Source organism: Nerophis ophidion, linkage group LG02 (assembly GCF_033978795.1).
Source record: "Nerophis ophidion isolate RoL-2023_Sa linkage group LG02, RoL_Noph_v1.0, whole genome shotgun sequence".
Taxonomy (NCBI): domain Eukaryota; kingdom Metazoa; phylum Chordata; class Actinopteri; order Syngnathiformes; family Syngnathidae; genus Nerophis; species Nerophis ophidion.
Genome location: NC_084612.1, coordinates 91,047,894 through 91,069,327, shown reverse-complemented (window position 1 = coordinate 91,069,327; position 21,434 = coordinate 91,047,894). Strand labels below are relative to the sequence as shown.

General features: G+C 42.3%; 1 protein-coding gene across 6 annotated transcripts in view; it reads left to right on the top strand.

Annotated features, from left to right (window-relative positions):
* Positions 1-21,434, top strand: part of LOC133548231 (A-kinase anchor protein 13) — a 411,300-nt gene that overhangs the window by 58,525 nt on the left and 331,341 nt on the right. The window contains exon 1 of one of the 6 annotated variants that reach the window (XM_061893545.1): positions 10,452-10,611. The exons of the other annotated variants lie outside the window; for them this stretch is intronic. The gene's annotated coding sequence lies outside the window, so the exon portion shown is untranslated. Of the gene's footprint in view, positions 1-10,451; positions 10,612-21,434 lie in introns of those variants that run through there. 6 annotated transcript variants of the gene reach the window in all.

Genomic DNA, 21,434 nt, shown 5'->3' with positions numbered 1-21,434 from the left:
AACCTCAACATTCATCTCGGTTCCGTGCCGCGGGGTGAATTATGATGAAAATAATTGCGGTGATTAAGCGATAAAGCTGATAGGAACCGCACTGAGAGTCGATTCATGTTTAGGGGCCGGGGGACAGAATATTAGGAACCCCTCCAGTACAACTCAACAGGTGCAGCCGTTTTAAACTAATGGCCGCTGTGCCTAATAAACTGGCTCAACTTTGCTATTTAATGTTATAGCCTTAAAGGCCTACTGAAATTAGATTTTCTTATCCAAACGGGGATAGCAGGTCCATTCTATGTGTCATACTTGATCATTTCGCGATATTGCCATATTTTTGCTGAAAGGATTTAGTAGAGAACATCGACGATAAAGTTCGCAACTTTTGGTCGCTGATAAAAAAGCCTTGCCTGTACCGGAAGTAGCAGACGATGTGCGCGTGACGTCACGGGTTGTGGAGCTCCTCTCATCTGAACATTGTTTACAATCATGGCCACCAGCAGCTAGAGCGATTCGGACCGAGAAAGCGACGATTTCCCCATCAATTTGAGTGAGGATGAAAGATTCGTGGATGAGGATAGTGAGAGTGAAGGACTAGAACAGTGGTTCTTAACCTGGGTTCGATTGAACCCTTGGGATTCGGTGAGTCTGCCTCTGGGGTTCGACGGACCCTCCGCCGCGGAGGTTGAGACACACCCGACTCATCGTGCAAATAAAACTTCTCCATATCGGCGTATTATGGAAAAGGCCACAGCAGAAGTCACACTGATTTGTTGGTGTGTAATTTGTTGTGAGTTCATGCACTGTGTTGGTTTTGTTCTTTGAACAAGGTGATATTTGCGCTTGGCTCATTTAGTGCAACGGTAAAAAAAAAAAACTTTGACTTGAATTTGAAAAAAATATATTGATTTTTCACTAAAGAAGGGTTCAGTGAATGCACATACACCTTTAAGTGAGGTGACAGGTCACTAAAAATAAAGCGGCGGACTACATAAAATGATGTTGCGGAAGCACATTAAATTACATGGCGGGCCGCTCAAATTAATGCGACAGGTCATATAGAGTTTTGCGGCGGAACGATATTAAATGACGAGATGGGCCATGATAAATAACATTGCGGACCACAATAGTTAAGTGACGTTCCACTTAATCGGGCCGATCATGTCAAAGGATGTGGCAGGCCACAATAAATTACTCGATGGAACACATAAATGACGTGGCGGACCACTCTAAATAATGATGCGGACCACATAGAATGACGCGGCGGAACCATATAAAATAACATTGCGGACCACATTCATGAAGTGACGATCCCCTTAAATAATGTGGCAGGCCACTTTAATTACTTGATGGAACACATTAATGGTGTGGCGAACCACTCAAAATAATATGGCCGACCACATAAGTGAATTGACAATCCACTTAAATAATTGATGGAACACATAAATGATGTGGCAGGCCACGTAAAGTGATGTGATGCATCACATAAGTGAGGTGACGGGTCACTAAAAATAATGTGGCAGACTACATTAAATTACATGGCGTGCCACTCAAATTAACGCGACAGGCCACATAGAATTTTGCGGCGGATTGATATTAAATGACGAGATGGGCCATGATAAATAACATTGCAGACCACAATAGTGAAGTGACTTTCCACTTAATCTGGCCGATCATGTCAAAGGACGTGGCAGGCCGCTTCTAATTATTCGATACAACACAGAAATGATGTGGCTGGCGCACCACTCAAAATAATATGGCGGACCAAATAAAATGATGAGGCGGAACCATATTAAATGACGTGATGGACCACAATTAATAACATTGCGGACCACATACATGAAGTGACGATCCCCTTAAATAATGTGGCAGGCCACTATAAATACTGAACAGATGTTTACCTTATCCCAAAAAACATCTGTTCAGTATTTTAACAACAATATGAACATTACACGAGGTTTGAATGATGTAGCTCACCTTAAAAAATGATATTCATTATTTAGCGGACCAAATAAAATGTAGTGGCGGGCAACTTAATTGAAGTGGCGGATTTATGTGGCATATAAAATGAGATGGTGGATCCACGTGAAATGATGTGGCACATAAAATGATGTTGCTGCACTACATTAAATGACATGGCGGGCCAATCAAAATGTGGCGTTGTACGCAAACATATTCAAAGTTCCGGGCACTCCACGCAATCCGGACTTGATCCGATTTCACTCGTTACCTTAAATCAATTAATCGATGCAACAGAATGTAAATCAAAGCTTTTTTCCCGATCAAATGAATCATTGCAATCGATTACTAAGAAACTTTTTTATTTATAAATGCTTCATTTATATAGGCTAGTAATGTAAAGTTTTGTACCTGACAAGTTTGGGCTACCTTGCTTCTGCAGCCTTCACCAGAGGTGTCACGTGATGTTAGCGTGACGTCGTCTGTGACGTGTTATATGGATTTTCCAATCCCACCTGAAGTTAAAAAAAATGACTTTCTCGATGCTTCCTGCTAAAAGTTTCAAAGCGAGCTTGTGATGATTCTGTGATCAGAGGTGTGGTACAAAACAGGTACAAGATACACAACAGTAGGCTAAATGAACCTCTTAATCGGATTACTAAGAACTAGGGGTGTAACGGTACGTGTTATTGTATTGAACCGTTTTGGTACGGGGCTTTTGGTTCGGTACGGGGGTGTACCGAACAAGTTTTTAAGCTAAAGTCTTAACAAGCTGCTTTGCTTCTTCTGCCTCTGTCTCAGCACCCAGCATTGTCCCACCCACACAACCATCTGATTGGTTACATATCTAGCGCTAACAGCCAATCAGCAGTGCGTATTCAGAGCGCATGTAGTCAATGCTTCAGCGTCAGTCAGATAGGTGTTTAGCAGGTGAGCATAGTGGAGCGTACTCTCCCCAAATGATAATAAACACCTCCCAGTCAACTACTACTAACATCACTATGAGCCCGTTGACCCTCTAGAAACTTAAAATACAGCTCAGCCCGCTCGCAGTTCTGGCTTGAGGTGAAGGTTAATTAGCTTTTAGCGTAACGTTAGCTCATTTTGCGGTGTGTGTGTGTGTGTGTGTGTGTTTTATGGACAGAAACCTTTGAATGGCAGGGTCCCTGCTATCACATGTTGATAAAACATATAACATTTACATAATAAAAATCAACTACAGGCTTCCCAAATGCTGTGATAAATTAAGCATGATGAGTTGACTTGAAACTGTTTAATGTTGCACTTTTTATATGTAGAAGAAAAGTTTTGTCATTTTATTTAATCTGAGCAACAAGTTGAGGCAGTTTAATGTTGATTGACGTGGGCAGAATTATTTTAGTGTTCCGATTGTTAAAAGGATAAAGCCATGGTTTACAAATTAGGGAAATAAAACACCCCAAAAATGTATATTTTGTTGTTTTCTTACTGTACCGAAAATGAACCGAACCGTGACCTCTGAACCGAGGTACGTACCGAACCAAAATGTTTGTGTACCGTTACACCCCAACTAAGAACTGTTCACTAATTCAAAATCCATCCATCCTTCCGTTTTTCTACCGCTTGTCCCATACGGGGTGCTGGAGCCCATATCAGCTGCATTTAGGTGGAAGGCTGTGCACACCCTGGACAAGTCGCCACCTCCAAAGACTAATTCAAAATGTCTGAAAAAAAACAAAACCTTAAAAATAAAAAACACTGCTTCAGTTGCCATTAGAGTTGTTGCAGTAAGAGGATGTGCACACGTGAAAGAGGAAACATCATTGGGCTTATTCATTTGCCCTCCCTTGACCTACACACACACACACACACACACACACACACACACACACACACACACACACACACTTTTGACGCCCTTCTTCATATCCAGAAGACGGACACAATGGTCCTTATTAGTCGGCGTGTGTGTTCTGCGAGACACAAAAGTGTACTTCCATGAGTGAGAAAGGGAGCGTTGGGGCCTCGCCTTCCGACTCCTGTAAATTACCGCCAGAATTCCGGCGGCTCCGCGCACAACCCGACCAATTTCTCGTCCTCGCCAACCCCCTAATTTAACCATGATGGAGGAGCGGCGCCGTGTCAGCCTTGTAATTACGTCCTATTTGCGATAGAATGGGGAGCATTAGAGCCTCGCAGGTTCTAGTCGCGCGGTGTCGAACAGTTGACAGGGAGCCCAGTTAGGAGTGGAATGTGGCCGCCATCTTTAAAGGATGCCCACAGAGCCTCTGCCTGGGAACAAAGTGCGCAGACCTAAATCCAAAATATTGACTTTTTTGAAGGTCAGGTGATGCGTCAATGAAGCCATGGCTTTTCTCCAAGTTCCACAAGCAGTACAGTTCAGATGATTTACCCTAGATTCCAGACTATAAGTTGCTACTTTTTTATTGCACTTTGAACTGGTGTTGTCCCGATACCAATATTTTGGTACTTTTCGGTACTTTTGTAAATAAAGGGGACCATAAAAAATGTAATTATTGGCTTTATTTGAACAAAAAAATCTTAGGGTACATTAAAAATATGTTTATTATTGCAAGTTTGTTCTTAAATAAAATAGCGAACATACTCCGGGTACTCCGGCTTCCTCCCACCTCCAAAGACATGCACCTGGGGATAGGTTGATTGGCAACACTAAATGGTCCCTAGTGTGTGAATGTGAGTGTGAATGTTGTCTGTCTATCTGTGTTGGCCCTGCGATGAGGTGGCGACTTGTCCAGGGTGTACCCTGCCTTCCGCCCGATTGTAGCTGAGATAGGCGCCAGCGCCCCCCGCGACCCCGAAAGGGAATAAGCGGTAGGAAATGGATGGATGGATGGATACTAGACAACTTGTGTTTTAGTAGTAAGTAAACAAACAAATACTCCTAATTAGTCTGCTGACATATGCAGAGACATATTGTGCCATTTATCATATTGTTATGAGGGACAAGCTGTAAAAAGTTTTGGTACTTTTCGTTACTTTTCCGTACTTTTTTAAACAAACGGGACCACAAAGAATGTCATTATTGGCTTTATTTGAACAACAAATCTTAGGGAACATTAAAAATATGTTTGTTATTGCAAGTTTGTCCTTACATAAAATAGTGAATATACTAGACAACTTGTCTTTTAGTAGTAAGTAAACAAACAAAGACTCTTAATTAGTCTGCTGACATATTCAGTAACATATTGTTCCATTTATCATTCTATTGTTATGAGGGACAAGCTGTAAAAGGTTTCGGTAATTTTCCGTACTTTTCTAAATAAAGGAAACCACAAAAAATGTCATTATTGGCTTTATTTTAACCAAAAAGTTTAGGGTACATTAAACATATATTTCTTATTGCAAGTTTTTCCTTAAATAAAATAGTGAACATACTAGACATACTAAATTTGACCAGTAGAGGGCGACTATGCTAATATTGATAAGTAACTGTCGAGGTTGCCTTCTAGTGGGTTCCTCGGACCACCACACACTGCCACGAGACCCCGGATATCAGGGTACAACACTGTTTTATTTTCATAATTGTGGAGAGGCATTTGCTTAAAGCAAAACATCTTTTTGTTTGTGTCTTTCTCTCTGGGTCCCACTCATACTCCCACTACGTGTCTCAATCTGGTTGCTGCTAATAAAGTGCGACAGGTGATTAAATAACAATGCCCACCTGGGCCATCCACTCACCTGTCACTGTCTTCGAGGCCCGCAGGTCACGCCCCTCTCCACAGTCACATACAACGTTAGGTGTGTGAATGTTGTGTAATTTTTATACGTGTAAACATTTGTGGTTTATTGTGTAAATATATTAACAAATACGTCAATCGCGAGCTACCGGTCGATGGGGATCGCCAGCCAGGTGTTAAAAAAAAAAAAATAGACCTAAAAAATTTGCGATCAACAATCTTCACCAAGACGTTATTTTGGTCACTTGGTTGACATTCCCGGCACCCGAGGGTCTTGTGAGATGACGCTGGCTTCTACGAGCTCATTATTAAGAAAAAATGACCGACAGGAAGGCTTTTTATTTCAACAGACTCTCGCACCGTACCTGCCGTCAAAACTCTAAAGACCAGTTCCTGTGTGTTCCTGTCTTCACAATAAAAGCCCTGCTTCATCCTGCCTACGCTGAAAAATAAGAGTCTCAGAAAGCTGGCGTGCACAAGCTAGCATGTTTGCCCCCATTGTATTTCTTGTAAACTGTATAAAAACGAGTGTGGAAGCTGGACAAATAAGATACTAAAAACCAACCACTTTCATGTGGTAGTGGACATAAAGGAGGACTTTTTTTCTCCTCCATTAAAAAATTTGGACGTTATCATCATTACTGTCTGATTCCAATCAATGCCAGTCATCAGAATCAGGTAATACACCAACTTACAGTTGTGCTCAAAAGCTTACATACACTTGTAAACCCCATAATGTCATGGCTGTCTTGAGTTTACAATCATTCCTACAACTCTTATTTTTTTGTGATAGAGTGATTGGAGCACATACTTGTTGGTCACAAAAAACATTCATGAAGTTTGGTTCTTTTATGAAGATGTGAGCAAATGTGCTGGGTCGAAAGTATACATACAGCAACGTTAATATTTGCTAACATGTCTCCTGGCAAGTTTCACTGCTACAAAGCGCTTTTGGTAGCCATCCACAAGCTTCTGGTTAAATTTATGACTATTACTCTTGACAAAATTGGTGCAGCTCAGCTAAATGTGTTGGTTTTCTGACATGGACTTGTTTCTTCAGCATTGTCCACACGTTTAAGTCAGGACTTTGGGAAGGGCCATTCTAAATCCTTAATTTTAGCCTGTTTTAGCCATTCCTTTACCACTTTTGACGTGTGTTTGGGGTCATTGCCCTGTTGGAACACCCATCCTCCGGGCTGATGAAGAATTTGGAGGTAATCCTCCTTTTTTATTGTCCCGTTTACTATCTGTAAAGCACCAGTTCCATTGGCAGCAATACAGGCCCAGAGCATAATACTACCACCACCATGCTTGACGGTAGGCTTAGTGGTCCTGGGATTAAACACCTCACACTTTCTCCTCCAAACAAATTGCTGGATATTGTGGGCAAACATTTAAATATGTGTTTTATCTGACCACATAACTTTCCTGCAGAAAGTATTATCTTTGTCCATGTGATGTCAAAAGGAGAGGTCAACAATTCAAGCAGAAGCTTGTGGATGGCAACCAAAAGCACCTTATTGCAGTGAAACTTGCCAAGGGACATGTAACCAAATATTAACATTGCTTCTTTATGTATACCTTTGACCCAGCACATTTGGTCACATTTTCAGTAGACCCATAATAAATTCATAAAAGAACCAAATTGCATGAATGTTTTTCGTGTGTGCTCCAATCACTCTATCACAAAAAAATAAGAGTTGTAGAAATGATTGGAAACTCAAGACAGCCATGACATTATGTTCTTTACAAGTGTATGTAAACTTTTGACCACGACTGTATATTCTAGTCTTCATGAAAGAAAGGAATCTATGTGTTAAACAAGCTTGTATTATCACTTAACACATTTAACTTGTTAACAAAATGTCTCTTTGATGAATAAAGAAATATATATATATGTATATATATATATATTAGGGGTGTAACGGTATGTGTATTTGTATTGAACCGTTTCGGTTTGGTTCGGAGGTGTACCGAATGAGTACACATGCTAGCAGCAACCGGGCTAGGACAACATATAAAAGCCAGAGATTTAAGACCCTCCTGTCTTGTTAAGATCTCCCGTTTGGGAACACTTTGGCTGCGCGATACAACAATGAAAGACGGAGGTTTGCCGAGATTGTTCTGCAGCTGCTTCTGACAACACGTCAAATATGTGTTGCATCTTTCCTGCTCCCAAACCGTAGTCGAGGAGACACTCCTCCAGGGCTGATGTATTCACGGGGGCAACACCCTTCACTCTACCCGGCAGTGGGTCTCCACAGTTCCGGACTCCAGGGTAAATGGAGAGTCCAGCGATTAGTTGCAAATCGTGGCTTTATTGAGGTCTTGCACACAGCCAATCCAACAAAACACTAGCCACTCCCGCACTCACCTACTGCTCCCTCCCCTCGCTCGCTCACACACTCACCTCACATGCTGTCACATATTAAAGGGCCACACACACACACACATATACGCTACTCATAACATGCTAACCCATTTGAAGCGTCACCATCGCATTCAAGAAGCCTCTCCTCGGCGATTCAGGCAGGGCTGGAGCAATAACAAATGTTTTTATAGCAGCAGATTTAGTCCATATGTACGTGGACACAGACTTAAAGAAGTTGAAGAACTTATTGGGGTGTTTGCATTTAGTGGTCAATTGTACTGAATTGGTGGCAGAGGGGTTAGTGCGTCTGCCTCACAATAAGAAGTTCCTGCAGTCCTGGGTTCAAATCCAGGCTCGGGATCATTCTGTGTGGAGTTTGCATGTTCTCCCCGTGAATATGTGGGTTCCCTCCGGGTACTCCGGCTTCCTCCCACTTCCAAAGACATGCACCTGGGGATAGGTTGATTGGCAACACTAAATGGTCCCTAGTGTGTGAATGTTGTCTGTCTATCTGTGTTGGCCCTGCGATGAGGTGGTGACTTGTCCAGGGTGTACCCCGCCTTCTGCCCGATTGTAGCTGAGATAGGCGCCAGCGCCCCCCGCCACCCCAAAAGGGAATAAGCGGTAGAAAATGGATGGATGTACTGAATATGTACTGTACTGTGCAATCTACTAATAAAAGTCTCAATCAATCAATTCAAACAAGCACTTTATATGTAGAAAGGTTTTGTTAAGAAACCATTCTGAGCCTTATCTTATTTAGTTTTTATTTTATATATGTTGACCGCATTAACCCTGGCAATGGACCCTGTGTGTACAGTTTACAAATCTGGTAAATAAATATCCCAAAAATTTATATTTTGTTGTTTTCTTACTGTACTGAAAATGAACCGAACCGTGACCTCTATACAGAGGTACGTACCGAACCAAAAATGTTGTGTACCGTTACACCCCATATATATATATATATATATAAATATATATATATATATAAATATATATATATATATATATATATATATATATATAGGTCTCTGCTTTTTGCAGATGATGTGGTCCTGATGGCTTCATCTGGCCGGGATCTTCAGCTCTCACTGGATCAATTCGCAGCCGAGTGTGAAGCGGCCGGATTGAGAATCAGCACCTCCAAGTCCGAGTCCATGGTTCTCTCCCGGAAAAGGGTGGAGTGCCATCTCCGGGTTGGGAAGGAGACCCTGCCCCAAGTGGAGGAGTTCAAGTACCTAGGAGTCTTGTTCACGAGTGAGGGAAGAGTGGATCGTGAGATCGACAGGCGGATCGGTGCGGCGTCTTCAGTAATGCGGACGTTGTACCGATCCGTTGTGGTGAAGAAGGAGCTGAGCCGGAAGGCAAAGCTCTCAATTTACCGGTCGATCTACGTTCCCATCCTCACCTATGGTCATGAGCTTTGGGTCATGACCGAAAGGATAAGATCACGGGTACAAGCGGCCGAAATGAGTTTAGGTCTCTCCCTTAGAGATAGGGTGAGAAGCTCTGCCATCCGGGAGGAACTCAAAGTAAAGCCGCTGCTCCTCCACATGGAGAGGAGCCAGATGAGGTGGTTCGGGCATCTGGTCAGGATGCCACCCGAACGCATCCCGAGGGAGGTGTTTAGGGCACGTCCAACCGGTAGGAGGCCACGGGGAAGACCCAGGACACGTTGGGAAGACTATGTCTCCCGGCTGGCCTGGGAACGCCTCGGGATCCCCCGGGAAGAGCTAGACGAAGTGGCTGGGGAAAGGGAAGTCTGGGCTTCCCTGCTTAGGCTGCTGCCCCCGCGACCCGACCTCGGATAAGCAGAAGAAGATGGATGGATATATATATATATATACATATATATATGATCGACTTGATCAATTTAAAAAGTAGCTCGCCCAGAAAAAGTGTGCACCCCAACACTAAACTTTTTACTTTATCTATGCAAAATACACAATGGACGTTCATTTTGTGTTTACATTTTTAGTCTTACGAACTTGAAACGAAGCAAAATAATTATGTTAACTAGCTGCACACGCAGGAAACAAGTAGCGAGGGCAGACTGATGGCTTTATTGACAGTGCAGTTTGAAAGCCGATGTGTTTACTTAGCAATTAAGTAAAAGCAGTCTGAAAGAAATATAACCCGCGGAGGCACTTTCTGACGAAACATACGCGTTTCCATGTCCGGCCCCTGAGCCCTTGGCCTCTTGAAACTGCGGTATAGCTACTCCTCGTCTATACTGTTATCGTTTGTACTTCTCTTTAGGATTATTATCTGCACGGAGGCGGTGCACCATGTTCCTGTTCTAGCTTGCATATCTACAAGCACACTTGAAGCCACACATTGGACTTAGGCTGTTTGCCTTCCCGGCAGACACCTGACCCGCAGGCTCCGCCCCCAATGACATCAGAGCTTTGATCAGCCTCCAGCCCGTGTTCGCACAAAGCCATATTTAGCCTCGGCGAGAGCTCACATGCCCCGGCCACTGCCGAGGATACCTGTGTTGTCGACACACCTGCTCTGCGCTCTCTAATGGACTTAGGACGAAGGCAGGCGCGCACGTGAAGGAGTCCGCCGTCGTCACTAAACCCGCGGGTAAGGTCTCGTCCGTGCCTCGCTCCAGCCGTTAGCTCGTGTGACAACTTTTTAGTTTGTGAAGTTGCAACACACACACACACACACACACACACACACACACACACACACACACTAGATTCTACTACACAGGATAAAGTCTGTGTCGCCTAGCAACGCGCTCCTCGCTGATAACACTGTTTGCGGCTTTCATAACAGCACGTGTTGCAAACGCACAAGTTGCAAATTGTCTCCGCTTTCGTGACCTGATGCATTGTTGCCATGGAGCAACACTTATGGATTGTTACGTGAAGGCCTGGAGTTGACCCGGTTGGCCTTCTTTATCAATATCAGAAACTGCTTTATTGGCCATATACGTTCAACACAAGTCAAGGCTGCGCTCTATTTTTTCTACGCTTTGAAGCCTGCGGCTCATGAAACGGTGCGGCCAATTGGTTCGCTGACGGCAATAATGCAAACAGTTAAAAAACAAACAGGCAAATACATTGAATAAGTGTTATTTTTTTGTGCGATGGCACCATCTTTTGGACTAGTTTGCTCACTGCAGGTGCTGCATTGTTTGTCTGTTTAGACTGAGCTTCCAACCGGAAGTAGAAGTTTTTTTTTCCGTCTTGTAGCTGACCATAGCGTTTCTACTCGAATGGATTCTTCATTCATCACTCCAAGCAATGTTTATCAATCAATCAATCAATCAATCAATGTTTACTTATATAGCCCTAAATCACAAGTGTCTCAAAGGGCTGCACAAGCCACAATGACATTCTCTGCGTTTGTAGGTTTTACAATAGAACTAAAACGATTCTAACTGAACCGTCCCATGTGCGATGACTGTAGGAGAGTTTTCATACATATTTGTACGCGCTATTGTAATTTAATGAAGGTAGCGTCGTTAGCACTAGCTCAGGGGTCCCCACACTTTCTGACCCGGGGGCCGCATTGGGTTAAAAAAATGTTACCGGGGCCGGGCTATATATATATCTATGATTATGTATATGTGTGTGTGTGTGTGTGTGTGTGTGTGTGTGTGTGTGTGTGTGTGTGTGTGTGTATGAATGTATGTATGTATGTATGTATGTATGTGTGTGTGTCTATATATATGTATATATTTCTATCCATCCATTTCCTACCGCTTATTCCCTTTTGGGGTCACGGGGGGCGCTGGCGCCTATCTCAGCTACAATCCGGCGGAAGGCAGGGTACACCCTGGACAAGTCGCCACCTCTATTTATATATATATATATATATATATATATATGTATGCGTGTATATGTATGTTTATATATATATGTGTATATATGTATGTTTATACATATATATTGTATGTATACTGTATGTGTAATCTATATATATATATATATATATATATATATATATATATATATATATATATATATATATATATATATAGCAGATTAGACAAACTACCTTTTCCTTACACTGAACAAAAAGTCATATGTTCACTGATGTTCAAAGACTCAGAGTCTATTTTACGTTTCCCCAACGATTTCGTGACGTGACATCACGTTATCGACGGAAAAATGCATTTTTAGACAATATGATTTGCCTCAGCGGCGAGGAGACCCCGAGAGTAACAACCGGTAGAAAATGGATTGATGGATTGGCTAGAAAGGACGATTAAAATAATAATCATTTAAAAATAAATAAAACAATTTGGGGACCACTGCACTAGCTAACATGCTAAGACGTTTAGAAGTGTCTTTGTTAGCATTATTAACTTACAATGGCATTCTTTGTGTATTGTTTTAGTTTTGTTATTTCACCAAGATGTCAGAGTAAAGTTATTGATTGGAGAGCTAGCTTCCGCAGCTAGTGGGTCCATGACGATGACTTCTGTTTTGTTTGATCAGCCGTTTTACTGCCGTGTTACAGACACCATTTGTAAACAATTAAAGTATGTAAATAAACATTTACAAATATGTAAATAACTCATTTGACAGCCTATGAATCTGCCATTTATAGTCTGGTGTGGCTGATATGTGGAAAAATATATGTTTTTTCTAAAAGTTTTGTACTTTCCTGCTCAATTGTCCGGAAAATAGGGTAACTAAAAATGAAACCCTGTACGTAATTGTGCAAGATGATACACAATAAGATTCCTGATGTTTTTACTTGTACCCTGACATAAAAGTAGTATTTGTTCTTTCAGCCATAAGACAGTTTAATGCGGTGTTAGTCCTCAGATGACGACTTAATCATGATATCCTGTTAGAAGAAAGGCTGTGTGCTGTAGTGCAGAGCTTCCTGTTCACACTTTAGTGTGGGTCAAGTAGAGGAAGTGAGCCACTGGAGCACGAGACGGGCGCTCCTCTTCCCTCTTGTGATGTCGGGGTTCCACACAACTCCGACACCACGGCGGTTTCTATGGCGACCGAGAGCGACTTAACTGTCATCTGTCATCCGGTCGTCATGCAACTCTTGGCACAGAAACCCCGGGAAAGTTCAAAGTGCACCGGAGGGTGAACCTACAATAAACACCAATCTAGTACTTTTTCAGCGCCGTTTCTATGGCGCCGGGCTTTAATTAAAAACCGCAGAGTTGTGTTTTGCGCAACACACTCAGCCTTTACTGAAGCAGGGGGTGATATTAATCTGATCAGGCCTGCTGCAGCCGGGAAAGCAGGTTAGCGCTTGCCATGCTAAACCTCTTAGCCCCCTAAACGGGACTGGCAGACACTTTCTTCGGCTAAGATACGACTCCGCCGTCTCCTCCTATTTCTCCTCACGCCTTACTCACGTTGAGTTTGTGGTGTCACTATTCATCCTTTTGTAGAGCAGTGTTTCACACGCTCTTTTATTTGTCGGCTTGCCACGAATAAACATGAGAAGTTATAAGCGCGACACATTATAACGGGACTTTGTGTAAATATAGCTTGTTGTTACAACGCCGTGCAGTAGCATGCATCGTAACTCGGGGGCCTCATGTAGCAACAGTAGCGTGGCGTTCCTACTAAAAATAGACGTACATTAAAGGCCTAATGAAACCCACTACTACCAAACACGCAGTCTGATAGTTTATATATCAATGATGAAATATTAACATTGCAACTCATGCAAATACGGCCGGTTTAGTTTACTAAATTACAATTTTGAATTTCCCGCAGTTTCCTGTTGAAAACGTCGTGGAATGATGACGCGTTTGTGACGTTATTGGTTGGAGGGGACATATTAGCCCAGCACCACTTACGGCTAAAAGTCGTCTCTTTTCATCGCGCAATTACACAGTATTTTGGACATCTGTGTTGCTGAATCTTTTGCAATTTGTTCAATTAATAATGGAGAAGTCAAAGTAGAAAGATGGAGTTGGGAAGCTTTTAGCCTTTAGCCACACAAACACACGGTGTTTCCTTGTTTAAAATACCCGGAGGTGAAGCTTTACTATGGATCAAGCGAACATGGTTCCCGACTACATGTCAACCGGCAGTTTTCGGTGAGAAAATTGTGGAAATAAGTCGCCTCTTACCGTAGATCAGCGGAGCCAGCGTCCTCCTGCAGCTGCTGTGACTTCTCTCAGAGACTCTGGCGTCAAAACACCCGTGGCCACACCCCTCCGACTTTAAGGTACTTTAACTCACTAAAACACTAGCAACACAATAGGCAGATAAGGGATTTACCAGAATGATCCTAGTAAATGTGTCTAAAAACATCTAGGCCTTCACTCTAAATTTCCTCATCCAAAAATCTTTCATCCTCGCTCAAATTAATGGGGAAATTGTCGCTTTCTCGGTCCGAATAGTTCTAGCTGCTGGTGGCCATGATTGTAAACAATGTTCAGATGTGAGGAGCCCTACAACCCGTGACGTCACGCGCACATCGTCTGCTACTTCCGGTACAGGCAAGGCTTTTTTATTAGCGACCAAAAGTTGCGAACTTTATCGTCAATGTTCTCTACTAAATCCTTTCAGCAAAAATATGGCAGTATTGCGAAATTATCAAATATGACACATAGAATGGACCTGCTATCCCCGTTTGAATAAGAAAATCGCATTTCAGTAGGCCTTTAAAATCCAGAAAAGTACCCACGCCAGCAAAATGTATCAAAGTGTGCGCACGCAATCCACATGAAATTGGTCCTAGGTTACGCCCTGGTTACGCCCTCCTTTAAATATACAAATTATATATTGAAAGTAGTCATGTGCTTAAAGGGGACCTGCACTTTTTTTGGAATATTGCCTACCATTCACAAACCTTATGTAAGACAGGCACACATATGTTTCTCTTTTTTTTTTTAATGCATTTTGAATAATAAACAATTGCGGAAAAAGTCTGCTTACAATGGAGCTTTTGTGGCAACCCATTTATAATAACATGTAATATTTACGTATTTTGCTCATTTATTGTAAACGGGACGCAATAATTTCAATTAGGGCTGGGCGATATATCGATGTAGTCGATATATATCGCGGGTTTGTCTCTGTGCAATATAGAAAATGACTAAATCGTGATATTCGAGTGTACATTCTCACGCAGTTTCTTTTAGCTGCGGGGATTACACTACCGGGTCTTCTCACTCTTTGTTGTCCCTCCTTCTCACAGAGACATAAAACAAGCGCACCTTCTTACATAGGTCACATATGTACACGCCCTCGCAGAGCAGAGAGGTAGCGGCATGGGTAACATTAGCTGTGGTGTGAGTGGTAATACGAGAGAAAGAAGGTAACAAATGAAGGAAGAATTAATTCCCAAGAAAAACAGCAGGGGATCCATCGTCTGGCGGTGGTTTGTCTTCAAGTGGGAATATGTCGAACAGACAACCGAAATGTTTCAAGTGTGGGGCAAAAGTATTGTTACTGCTAATAGGTAGCATCATTTGAAAAGTCACCCGCTAGAGAATGAAGAGTGCTTGAAACTCTGCATGTCAACATCTACGTTCGGTGCCACACCAACAAAATGCCGAGGCAACCATTTCCACATCAACACCGTAAGAAAAAACTAGTCAACAACAGAAGGCGATAACGTCCGCAGGAACCTACCACAAGGTTTTGATTTTCTATTAGGCAGCTCATTTTTATTTGACAGTTATTGAAAAATCTTGTGTGACATCATGCACAAAAGTGCACTTTATGTGTTTTAAACTATTGTAGTAGCGTTCTGTACAAAAATTGCACTTTAATTTAGTGTTGCTTTGATATGTCATCTTAGTGACATCATACACAAAAGTGCACTCATAGCTCAATTTAAAAAGTCTCTGACAATCTTGCACTTTCTGTTTTGGAAGTGACATGAATGTTTCTGCCACTGCTTAATAACTGTTTAATTAATACACTTTTGGTCAATTGACTTAATTGTGATTTCCCTCTCTGCATGAAAGTTTAAAAGTAGGATATATTAATGCAGTATGAAGAACAATGTTTTAATGTAGACACATAGAATCATCATACTGCTGTGATTAAATGCATCAAGTGTTCATTCAAGGCTAAGGCAAAATATGGAGATATATATCGTGTATCGTGACATGGCCTAAAAATATCGAGATATTAAAAAAAGGCCATATCGCCCAGCCTTAATTTCAATAACGCATCACAACGTTCGCTTTTTTTTAACCACACTGATTACTACTCACTGCAGACTTCATGAGAGCCAACAAGCATAATACGATATCACGTACTGTACTAAGTCTGCTGTCATTAGGATGCCAACTGACAGACTCATAATCCTCGTGTTAAAAAAGACATTAAAAAATGATTGATTCCACAATCAATCGTTTTTTAATGTCTTTTGTCGACAGGTCTAAATTGGCTGTCAAAGTGTACCAACTTGTCAGATTACGTCCTCATCCTTTTACTATCCAGGTGATGAGACATTATTTATGATTTAGAATAACATTCCACGAGTTCCGACCTGAGAAAGCAGCTCACCAACCAATGATGTCAACATAGCCACACAAGCTTGGTGCTATACATAGTTGGTCTGCATTAACTCGTAAAATAACAATATCACTAATACTTGGTTAATATTCAAGTCACTAAATGTAAATGGAGTACTGCTGGCCGTTTTTGGATGGTTATTTATTAGATTTTCTGGGCGAAATAGAGCACACCCCATTGGCTCAATTGTAAGCACACTTACATTTACGTTTATTTACAAGTTAGAAAGCATTGAAAAATAAATGCATGTTTTTCATGATGATTGTGCAGTTCTCCTTTAAGCGCTGCATTCTGTGGCCATTCACAATTCCGTAGAAGCTGCTTCTTTCTGCTGTTTAGAGCGATCACTTTTAGGTTGGAATTGCTGTGTGCTATGCTGATATCAGTGTTTTTCAACCACTGTGCCGACACAGTCAGGTGTGCTGTGGGAGATTATCTGATTTCACCTATTTGGGTTAAGAATATTTTTAGCACACCAGTAATTATAGTGTGCTAATGATGTGTTGTTGTTGGGTGTCGGTGCTGTCTAGAGATCGGCAGAGTAACCGTGTAAAACTCTTCCATATCAGTAAGTGGCCGCCGGTTGCTAATTGTTTTGTAGATGTTGGGAACAGCGGGAGGCAGTGTGCAGGTCAAAAGGTGTCTAATGCTTAAAGGGGAACATTATCACCAAACCTATGCAAGCGTCAATATATACCTTGATGTTGCAGAAAAAAGACCATGTATTTTTTTTAACCGATTTCCGAACTCTAAATGGGTGAATTTTGGCAGATTAAACGCCTTTCTGTTTATCGGTCTTTTAGCGATGACATCAGAACGTGACGTCCCCGAGGTAATACACCCGCCATTTTCATTTTCACATCTCAGCTCTGTTATTTTCCGTTTTTTTGACTATTTTTTGGAACCTTGGAGACATCATGCCTCGTCGGTGTGTTGTCGGAGGGTGTAACAACACTAACAGGGAGGGATTCAAGTTGCACCACTGGCAAGAAATCTGCCGCCAGACCCCCATTGAATTTGCCAGAGTGTCTGCACATTTGACCGGCGATGCTAAGACAGACATGGCACAGAGATGTATGGATAACCTGCAGATGCATTTGCAACTATTAAGTCAACGAAATCACAAAGGTGAGTTTTGTTGATGTTGTTGACTTATGTGCTAATCAGACATATTTGGTCACGGCATGACTGCCAGCTAATCGATGCTATCATGCTACGCTAATCGATGCTAACATACTATTTACGCTAGCTGTATGTACATTTGAAACTAGATACCTACATTTAATGCGAAACAAACACTTAGCAATCGACGGATTTAAGTTGCTCCAGTGTCACAAGATGCGAAAGTCCTGATCGTTTGGTCCGCACATTTTACCGGCGATGCTAATAAGACAGCCATGCTATGGGCCACTTCATTAGGTACACCCATGCTATGGCCGAATAGCGTCAATAGCTAGTCGCACAATAGCTTCAATTTCTTCTTCAATTTCGTTTTCGCTATCTGCCTCCATACGCCGACCATCTGTTTCAATACATGCGTAATCTGTTGAATCGCTTAAGCCGCTGAAATCCGAGTCTGAATCCGAGCTAATGTCGCTATATCTTGCTGTGGTAACCGCCATGTTGTTTGTATTGGCAGCACTGTATGACGTCACAGGGAAATGGACAGTCGCATCGCAAATAGCGAAAATCAAGAACTTTAAAGCTTTTTTTAGGGATATTGCGGGAGGTGTAAAATTTTGAAAAAAAACTTAATAAAATAGAACAAGCCACTGGGAACTGATTTTTATTGTTTTTAACCCTTTTGAAATTGTGATAATGTTCCCCTTTAAGCCAAAAATAAACAAAAGGTGAGTGCCCCTAAGAAAAGGTATTGAAGCTTAGGGAAGGCTATGCAGAACGAAACTGAAACTCAACTGGCTACAAAGTAAACAAAAACATAATGCTGGACGACAACAAAGACTTACAGTGGAGCAAAGATGGCATCCATACTTTACATCCGTACATGACATGACCATTTTAACAATGTCACCACAAAGAAGCATAAAAATAAGTGAAATATTCTTGATTTCTAAAACAAAGTAGATGCAGGAAATATCGCTCAAAGGAAGACATGAAACTGCTACAGGAAAAAGCCACCAAAATAGGAGCGCAAGACAAGAATTAAAACACTACACACAGGAAAACCGCAAAAAAGTACAAATAAGTCACGGCAGAATGTGACAAGTGGTGACAGAGCACCTACTTTGAGACAAGAGCTATAGTGATGCATGCTTGGTTATGCTTTAAAGTCATATCCAACGACTCTTAAAGAGACTGTCAACTGAGTTGTGTTTTTTTTTAATAATTTCTGCTGATTGTGTGCCTCTGGATTTTTTCAACGCCAAAAATGTGCCTTGACTCAAAAAAGGATGAAAAACACTGGCTTAGATGGATGTACATCGCATGTTTTAAAACAGGGGTGCCCATTACGTCGATGGCGAGCTACCAGTCGACCGCGGGGGGTGTGTCAGTCCATCTCCAGCCAGGCTTTTAAAAAAAATAGACCTAAAAATGAGTGATCATCAATCTTCACCAAGACGTCACTTAAATGACATTCAAGGTACCGGAGGGTCTTGTGAGATGACGCTGGCTGCTGCAAGATCATTATTATTAAATATGACCGAGAGGAAGGCGAGAAACACTTTTTATTTCGACAGACTCTCGCGCCGTACCTTCCGTCAAAACTCTAAAGGCCGACTGCACATTTCCTATCTTCACAATAAAAGCCCTGCTTCATGCTGCCTGCGCTAACTAAATACAGAGTCTCGGAAAACGGGCGTGCACAAGCGATCCCTCAGAAAGCTGGCGTGCACAAGTGATGTGCACGCCAGCTTTCCGAGACTCTTATTTTGTTAGCGCAGGCAGCATGAAGCAGGGCTTTTATTGTGAAGATAGGAAATGTGCAGTCGGCCTTTAGAGTTTTGACGGAAGGGACGGCGCGAAAGTCTGTTGAAATAAAAAGTGTTTCTGGCCTTCCTCTCTGTCATTTTTTCATAATAATGAACTGGCAGCAGCCAGCGTCATCTCACAAGACCCTCGGGTGCCGTGAATGTCAATCAAGCAAGCTACGGAATTTGCCGCCAATGTTTTTCTTGTAAAGTGTATGGAAGCTGGATGAATTAGATGCCAAAAAGCAACCACTTTCATGTGGTATTGTACAGAAAGGACAACTTTTTTTCTCCTCCATTTGAAAATGTGGGCGTTATCATCATTACTGTCTGATTCCAATCAATGCAAGTCATCAGAATCAGGTAATACACCAAGTTATATTCTTGTCTTCGTGAAAGAAATACATCTATATGTGTTACACATGCTTGTATTATCATTAAACACATTTAACTTGTTTACAAAAATGTCTCTTTCATAAATAAATAAATATAAATGATATATATAAATGAGGTAGATCCCCTCGAGTTGGTCAATTGAGAAGTAGCTCGCCTGCAGAAAAAGTGTGGCCACCCCTGTTTTAAAAGATATACACTAGTTGCTGCAAATGGCTACAGGTGGGTGGTTATGGAAGTATTGTAGCAAAATGATTTGCAAATCAAGATCTGCGTGTGTGTATTTTAAATTGTCTGGGTGTAAAATATATATATATATATATATATATATATATATATATATATGTATATGTATATATTTCTGTCGGTATTATGATTTGTCTGTGTGTAAAAAAAATTTTGTCTGTATTTCGATCAGCGTGTGTTTAAAAAAAAAGTGTGTGAAACAGGAACCTCCTCCGTTGGATTTTTTTTTTTTTTTTCCACACGTGATTCTTGCACTTCTGCCTTGCCCGATTTAACCGTGTAAGAGGATGTGTCTGTAACTCCCCCTTGCCTTTCCTTATACTCACCACTAGTGGGCGCCTTTCAGCCGCTCACACTCCTGTTGCCATCGAAGCCAAGAACAATGGACTTTTCATCACTTGTTGTACATAAAAGTTCACGTTTTTGCAGCAAATTAGCAGCCAGAAGTATTTTGCATTCATTCAAAGAGACGATTGTGAAACCCACGGCTTCTTACCGGTGCCCTCAATACTTCCCTCTGGAGGCATCTAAGGGACCGAATTGCCTCATCTGGCTCCTCAATGTGGCTTCACTCTTAATTCCTCTCAATTATTCCACCGATGGAGGAAACACAATCATTTCGGCCTCTCTGTTATTACATGATCGCTTATTTGAATACATAAATACTTCTAATTAGCCCTGGGCTGCTAACACAAATTTAGCTTGACGATAAATCCATCTATCCATCTTCTTCCGCTTATCCGAGGTCGGGTCGCGGGGGCAGCAGCCAAAGCAGGGAAGCCCGGACTTCCCTCTCCCCAGCCACTTCGTCCAGCTCCTCCCGGGGGATCCCGAGGCGTTCCCAGACCAGCCGGGAGACATAGTCAGCCCCAACTTGTCTTGGGTCTTCCCCGTGGCCTCCTACCGGTTGGACGTGCCTGACACACCTCCCTCGGGAGGCGTTCGGGTGGCATCCTGACCAGATGCCCGAACCGCCTCATCTGGCTTCTCTCGATGTGGAGGATCAGCGGCTTTATTTTGAGTTCCTCTCGGATGGCAGAGCTCCTCACCCTATCTCTAAGGGAGAGCCAGATGGAGGAAGCTCATTTCGGACGCTTGTACCCGTGATCTTGTCCTTTCGGTCATGACCCAAAGCTCATGACCATAGGTGAGGATGGGAACGTAGATCGACCGGTAAATTGAGGGCTTTGCCTTCCGGCTCAGCTCCTTCTTCACCACAACAGATCGGTACAACGTCCGCAATACTGAAGACGCCGCACCGATCCGCCTGTCGATCTCACGATCCACTCTTCCCCCACTCGTGAACAACACACCTAGGTACTTGAACTCCTCCACTTGGGGCAGGGTCTCCTCCCCAACCCGGAGATGG